Genomic DNA, 7,170 nt, shown 5'->3' on the forward strand with positions numbered 1-7,170 from the left:
AGAAATCAGGCCTTTTGTGTTTTTCCTCAGGGCAGTGCAGGACAGGTCGGTAGCATCTGCTACAGATTTTCTGCAGGAACAGCAATCGCATCACTTTGGGAGTGGGCGGGGCAAAATAGCTGTAGCCTGACCAGGCGGGGCTTAATTGCTGTAGGCCTAAGGGGCGGGGCTATATTACTGTAGACTGAATGGGTGGAGTCAAACTGCTGTAGAGTACTTTATTCTAAAAGGGTTTATCTGTATAAATGTTCTAAAAGGTTCTTTATCTCTGTTCAGCTGGGCTGTGGAAGCAGTTTGCTGTGTGGGGAACCGTTGGAGTCGGTTCTGCTCTGGTTCTGTCTCTTATTACTGCTGCTGTCTGTCTTCAGTGAGTGAGCTGGTTATTACTATGAAATGCAGTTTTAATCAGGAGCTCAATTTTATCCTCAAATGGAAACTCCTAAAACAGCCTGTCTGGGTTTAATCTGTGTGTTTAGGAGGAAGAGAGAAGCAGAGGGAGGAGCAGATGTTCAGGTACTGAGAATCAACCCAAACAAAACACATTAGATTAGAGCTTCCAACAGGTTAACACAACCTTTCCTTTCCAATTTGATGTGCAGGACTTTGTCTGTCATTCCCACAATGCTGTTCACCTGCAGCTCGCAGCAGTTTTAGGTTTGATGCGTCTTCAAATAAGCGTTTCATTATAGAAGAACCTTCAGTCTGAAGGACAGAACTGAAGCGCTACACACAGTAAATATGGTTTTGAAAGAAAAGAGGCAAAACATGTTGAAACAGTGAGGAATGTAGTTTGTACACAGACTCCTATCTGAAGCCGTCACACCTGCCAGGTGTTTAGTAGGTTTACATTTGTACAGTGTAATGCCTGCAGCTCAGCCTGCTGGAAAAAACAGCTGAGACCAACAGGACATCTTTGCTCCCATCCTCCTCTGGACCACACCGGATAGCAAGCAGCATTAGTATAAAGTATTATAGTTCACAACGAGGGAAAACAGCTGGAGCCCCGGTTAATTAGATACACTGAGTTTGTGCAGCAGCAGCAGGAGGGTCAGTTCATGAGGGTCAGTTCATGATGGTCAGGTGCAGATCAGCCAACAGAGCGCTCTGGTGACTCTAGCAGCTCTGGTGCCTCCCATGTGGGAACTCAGGCAGACGTCGCTCAGAGGCTGAAATAAAGAGAGAGATTGATTAACAGGACAGGTCCATTTATGGAGAGATATTAGTGAGTAATAGTGCAACAGCTGATATTAGTAAAACGCTCATGTGATCAGAAAAGTTTTGAGTCTAGTTTTAAATGTAGAGAGCGTGTCTGAGTCCCGAACAGAGGTCGGGAGATGATCCCACAATTTTGGGGATACGTAGGAAAAAGCTTGAGCCCCTGCTGTGGTTTTTCTAATCTGAGGAACCGTCAGCGAGTCGTTATTTTGGGTTCATATGACTGAATGAATTCACTACGATACTGCAGGGCCATTTAATGATTCACACTTTATCAGAAGGATTTTATACTCTACACCAAATTTAACAGGCAGATGGTGTGAGGATGACAGGATTGGGGATATATGGTCAAAGTTTTTTGCAGCTGCACTCTGGACCAGTTGGAGCTTATTTAATAAGGTGTTGGAGCGTCCAGCTAAAATGGTGTTACAGGAGTCCAGCCTGGAGGTTCTAAAGGCACCAGCTTTTCCACATCATTTAGGGCTAGAGTATTGTCTACTGGACACTCAAGACTCGACAGTGGACCCAGATCAATCTGTGAACTGTTGTTCGCCTTGTGGGCGTCACTAAATCATGAGCAGAGAGCCACCCAGTAGCAGAAGTTCAGCCCTGCACGTTTAAGCCCTCGCCCTGAAAAACGGACCACTTCACTCTGCTCAGCCGCTCTCCGAATTGGAGAGACCCAAGTGCAGAAAGGAGAAGAAACTGTCTGCTGGTCATTTTAGAGATTTAATGACATTTCCAGATCATGTTGGAGAACTCAGGCTTTTATCTGACGATGGGTAGATCAGACGGATCATGTCTGATACTGAACGCTCAGCACTAACGTTATATCCATAACCTGTAACCATCTAACTGCTGGACTCTGCTCCTGTTATTAGTCAGCGGTCAGATTAGCGGACACAGTGGAGGAATTTCTGTGGTCCTCATTGTGTTTTAATTGTAATTAGACCACTGGTTAAGAAAGCGAACCTCGATCCCTGTGAACTATCAAACTATAGACCCATCTCGAATCTCCCCTTCATATCTAAGATCCTGGAAAAAGTGGTAGTAAAACAATTCAGCTCCTATTTTCATAGGAATCATCTACATTAAAAATTCCAGTCTGGTTTTAGGCCACATCACAGCACAGAAACAGCACTAGTAAAAACTGTGAATGATCTTTTTATTTTTCTCTGACAAAGGAAATGTGTCTCTGCTAGTCCTCCTTGATCTTAGTGCAGCATTTGACACAATAGACCACTCTATCCTACTAGATAGACTAGAAAACCCTGTAGGGGTAACAGGAACAGCTCTTTCCTGGTTCAGGTCCTACCTCACTGATCGCTATCAGTTCATTAATGTAAAGGGCGAATCATCTGTCCTTGTAAAAGTAAAGTATGGTGTTCCACAAGGCTCTGTTTTAGGGCCTATATTATTCACGATATATGTGCTACCATTAGGCACCATTGTCAGTAAAAACCTTATATATATCAAGCAAACCAGATGACAACATTGAGGACTGTGTAAAAGACATAAAAGACTGGGTGTTTAGTAACTTTCTGCTACTTAACTCTAATGAAACAGAGGTCCTGCTTCTTGGTCCAAAAGCAGCTAGAAACAAACTGTCTAACTCAACACTCAAACTTAACAATCTCTCAGCTGCTTCAAGCTCATCTGTTAAAAGTCTTGGTGTCGTGATGGACGCTGATCTGTCCTTCAACACACATATAACTAATATCACTAGAACAGCCGTCCTGCATCTCCACAATATCGCTAAATTAAGAAATGCATGATCTCTACAGGAAGCAGAAAAGCTAGTTCATGCATTCATTACTTCAAGGCTGGACACTGTAATGTCCTGCTGTCTGGACGTCCCAGCAAAAGCCTCAACAAGCTTCAGCTGGTCCAGAACGCTGCAGCCAGAGTCTCACAAGAGCCAGAAAGTTTGACCAGGTCAGCCCAGTTTTATCAGCCCTGCACTGGTTACCAGTTAAATTTCACATTGATTATAAAATCCTATTACTGACCTATAAAGCTCTAAACGGGCTCGCCCCTCAGTACCTGAGTGACCTTCTCTCCCACTATGAACCATCACGCCTACTTAGATCACAAGGTGCTGCTCACTACTGGTATCTAGAACTAATAAAGCTCCATCAGGGGGGAGAGCTTCTCATACAAAGCCCCCCAGCTCTGGAATAACCTTCCTGCTAATGTTCAGGACTCAGACTCAGCCTCAGTCTTTAAGTCGAGGCTAAAAACTCACTTGTATAGTGGAGCCTTTGGTGCTTAGTCTCCCTGTCAGATCTGGACCTGCTGGAGTCTCTGCTGCCCTGTTATACTGTAATCTGTGGTCAGTCATTCTTTACAGAACTGACTCTGTGGTCAGCCACTCTTTACAGAACTGACTCTGTGGTCAGCCACTCTTTACAGAACTGACTCTGTGGTCAGCCACTCTCTACAGAACTGACTCTGTGGTCAGCCACTCTTTACAGAACTGACTCTGTGGTCAGCCACTCTCTACAGAACTGACTCTGTGGTCAGCCACTCTTTACAGAACTGACTCTGTGGTCAGCCACTCTCTACAGAACTGACTCTGTGGTCAGTCACTCTTTACAGAACTGACCGCGTCTTTCTTTCCTTTCTCTGCCGAGTTGATCAGCTGCCCATCCTGTGCGTCTGATGCTGCTGCCTCTTCTGCCTTTATCAGGCGCCGCTGCTCACCAGCCTTCTGGACCAGCTTGACCACCACTGAGCTTCTTGCATTACAACGCTGTGCAGTCCTCACCCTCAGATGCTCCTCACCCTCAGATGCTCCTCACCCTCAGATGCTGCTGCACAATCATAAACTAATCAAGTTAATCGCTGCTTCTCTTTTCCCACTTTGTACTATAAACTTTATACTAATAATGTTTGCTATCCGGTGTGGACCGTAGGAGGATGGGTTCCCCTTCTGAGTCTTGGTTCCTCTCAAGGTTTCTTCCTCTTTAGGGAGTTTTTCCGTGCCCCTGTCGCCGCTGGCGACGCTCATTGGGGCTCCGACCTGGATTTTCTTTTCTTCCTGTAATACTGATTAACTCTGAGTGGCACTCTGACAGATCAGCTGTGCCAAATGTAGTCCCACCCAACTCAAATCAAACAGAGACAAAAGGCAAAAATGTAATTTAAAGAAATTTTTTCTCTGACAGTTCAGAATAAAAATATCACAAACTCTAGATCATAAAAGAAAATCCTGAAAATGAGCAGACAGGGGCTTTAACGTTTCAGCACCCTCAGCTTAAACACTGTACCTGTGTGAGAATCTCTGACTGGTCCTGAATAGAAACTGAAGCTGTTTCTCCTCGTCTCTCTGAAAGGCTCCGAAGTGTGGAGACGACACGTACTCGGCTCTGAACCCCAACGCCAGGTCCTCCGACTACGACACTCTGACTGTGAGTCTGCTCTGTGTGTGTGTGGGAGAGTGTGTGTGTGTGTGTGTGTGTGTGTGTGTGTGTGTCTCTCTCTCTCTCTCTGTGTGTGTGTGTGTGTGTGTGTGTGTGTGTGTGTGTGTGTCTCTCTCTCTCTCTGTGTGTGTGTGTGTGTGTGTGTGTGTGTGTGTCTGTCTCTGTGTGTGTGTGTGTCTGTCTCTGTGTGTGTGTGTGTGTGTGTGTGTGTGTGTGTGTGTGTGTGTCTCTCTCTCTCTCTGTGTGTGTGTGTGTGTGTGTGTGTGTGTGTGTGTGTGTGTGTGTGTGTGTGTGTGTGTGTGCAGCACCATGCCATTGTCTGTGTGGCTCCCGGGAGTGCCAGTCTTCAGGTCATTTACGTCGTCTCCTGCATCCACACTGGCTACTCCAGAACTCCGACTGCAGGAATGGTGACATCTGTGCACCATGAAGCTCCTGGACTCACCATTTCTCTCTCCAGCACCGACTCCAGGGCCTCAGTCACATTGTGTGGGTGGGCCAGCTGTGTGTGGATGAGCAGCCCAGCTGGAGACTGTGTGTAGTGGAACTGGTCTTGGGTAGATTTGCTCTGTACAGGAGACGGCGTGGGATCGTGAGCCCATATAACTGAGGTTCCTTAATGGTTCCCCTGCCTGTCTTCACCAGTTTCACGGTTTAGACTGAAGGAATTTGGGCCGCATCACTGCCCAGACATCAGACCACTCTTGCTACTTGGCGTCCAGTTCAAATTTAGCATGGAAAGCCTCCCAATCTGCTTTAGCGGAGTATTTTGGAGTCTTAACGGTTTCTGTTAAACGCTGCCTGTGGGCTTGATTTGTTTACATCTGCACCCTGATGTGTACATGGCAGCTGAACTGAACATCAGCAGAATTCTTCAGCTTGTTTTCTTTCTCAGATTATGTCTCCCTCACAGCTCAGGGACACCCACCCACAACCCGGGGTGTCTCCCAGCCCCGCCTTCCCCAATAAGAGTCTCCGTAAAATTATTAATGAATTAACAAAATTTTAAAATATTAACAAAAGTTAACAAATGCCAAGAAAACCCAAGCTGAGGTTAACATGACCCAAACCCTTATTAAACACGCTGCAATATTCTGGTGTTTTACAGCAGGTTAGAGACTCTGCCAGCGACACGTACTCAGCTCTGAACTCCACCACCAGGTCCTCCGACTACGACACTCTCACAGTAAGTCTGGTGTGTGTGAACATTACTGTGGTTATTAGTGTGTTTAGATTTATAATTTCACAGCACGTCACACGTCAGGACTGCTGGCTCTAATTTCCGATGTTTTAAAGAACTCCTGCCTCTCAGGTAGAGAGTTACAGTAGTCTAAACCCCTGAAGGTGAAATCGTGTAGAAATGACTTTAGAATTTTATTACAGACTGAAGACCAGATTTGACTGAAATGCCCGTCACTGATTCTGACAGTCAGCCTGCAGGGGGCGTTCAGTTCTGTGAGCTTGTGTTTTTACCCTCAGCCTGTTAGAGACTCTCCCAGTGACACGTACTCAGCCCTGAACCCTGAAACCAGGACGTCTGATTACGACGCTCTGACTAAGTCTGCACTCTGTGTGTTCCTTCATTCTCTGGTTGAGCTTCATGAAAGTCCCTAAGATCTCCTGTTTTCCAGGTTGTCCGTCCTCACCCAGCGATGAGAAGAGCTCCAGAGAACGAGAACTAACAGCTGTTCATTTACTCTTCATTCACCACTGCAGCTTCAGCTCTATGGACAGAACATTAAAGAGGCGTACGGAGGATTTCTGAGGATTAAAGAGCTTCTAGAGCTCAAAACACATCAGATGATCTCCTAAAGTCAGAGAGATTCTCTCAGATCAGTCAGAGGAGCTTCTGTTTATGAAGGGTCTTTATTCACTGTAGTGCTGTTATACACCATGATGATCCAAACACGGACCAGAACCAGGCGGTTCTGATCGCTCAGTGTGAACAGAGTTGAGATGATTTGGATCCAGTTTGAGTTAAAATGTCACTGTGTAAATCAGATTTATTAATGTAGAGTTTGTATATTTTCAGTTTCTTCTCTGTAGTTTTCCTCTTGTTCTCATTGTTTAGGTTAGTAGATCCTCTTAAACTCTTTTCTAGCTGTGCTGTCGTTGTTCTGAATGTGCTGCTAAAACACCGATAATAAAGTTTGGAAGCAGCTTCTGTTTCCTGTTTAATGAACAGCTGAGAGATTCTTCAGTTTCCTTGTTTAGCCCCGCCTCCTCATCAGTCTCCCGTGTAGCCCCGCCTCCTCATCAGTCTCCCCGTGTAGCCCCGCCTCCTCATCAGTCTCCCCGTGTAGCCCCGCCTCCTCATCAGTCTCCCCGTGTAGCCCCGCCTCCTCATCAGTCTCCCGTGTAGCCCCGCCTCCTCATCAGTCTCCCCGTGTAGCCCCGCCTCCTCATCAGTCTCCCCGTGTAGCCCCGCCTCCTCATCAGTCTCCCCATGTAGCCCCGCCTCCTCATCAGTCTCCCCGTGTAGCCCCGCCTCCTCATCAGTCTCCCCGTGTAGCTCCGCCTCCTTATCAGTCTC

The 7,170-nt window shown here is 46.4% G+C and overlaps 1 long non-coding RNA gene across 2 annotated transcripts; it reads left to right on the top strand.

Moving 5' to 3' along the window:
- Positions 1-489: 489 nt before the first annotated feature.
- LOC119263562 lies at positions 490-6,819 on the top strand. 2 transcript variants are annotated; one of them, XR_005130352.1, is made up of 4 exons: positions 490-513; positions 4,551-4,625; positions 5,746-5,823; positions 6,269-6,819. It is a non-coding gene; the product is annotated as an uncharacterized LOC119263562 (long non-coding RNA). The 2 variants fall into 2 exon arrangements; XR_005130351.1 differs by lacking the exon at positions 490-513 and having other exon boundaries at positions 4,411-4,625.
- Positions 6,820-7,170: the final 351 nt, after the last annotated feature.

The sequence above is a fragment of the Pygocentrus nattereri genome, chromosome 6 (assembly GCF_015220715.1).
Source record: "Pygocentrus nattereri isolate fPygNat1 chromosome 6, fPygNat1.pri, whole genome shotgun sequence".
In the NCBI taxonomy this organism is placed as follows: Eukaryota; Metazoa; Chordata; class Actinopteri; order Characiformes; family Serrasalmidae; genus Pygocentrus; species Pygocentrus nattereri.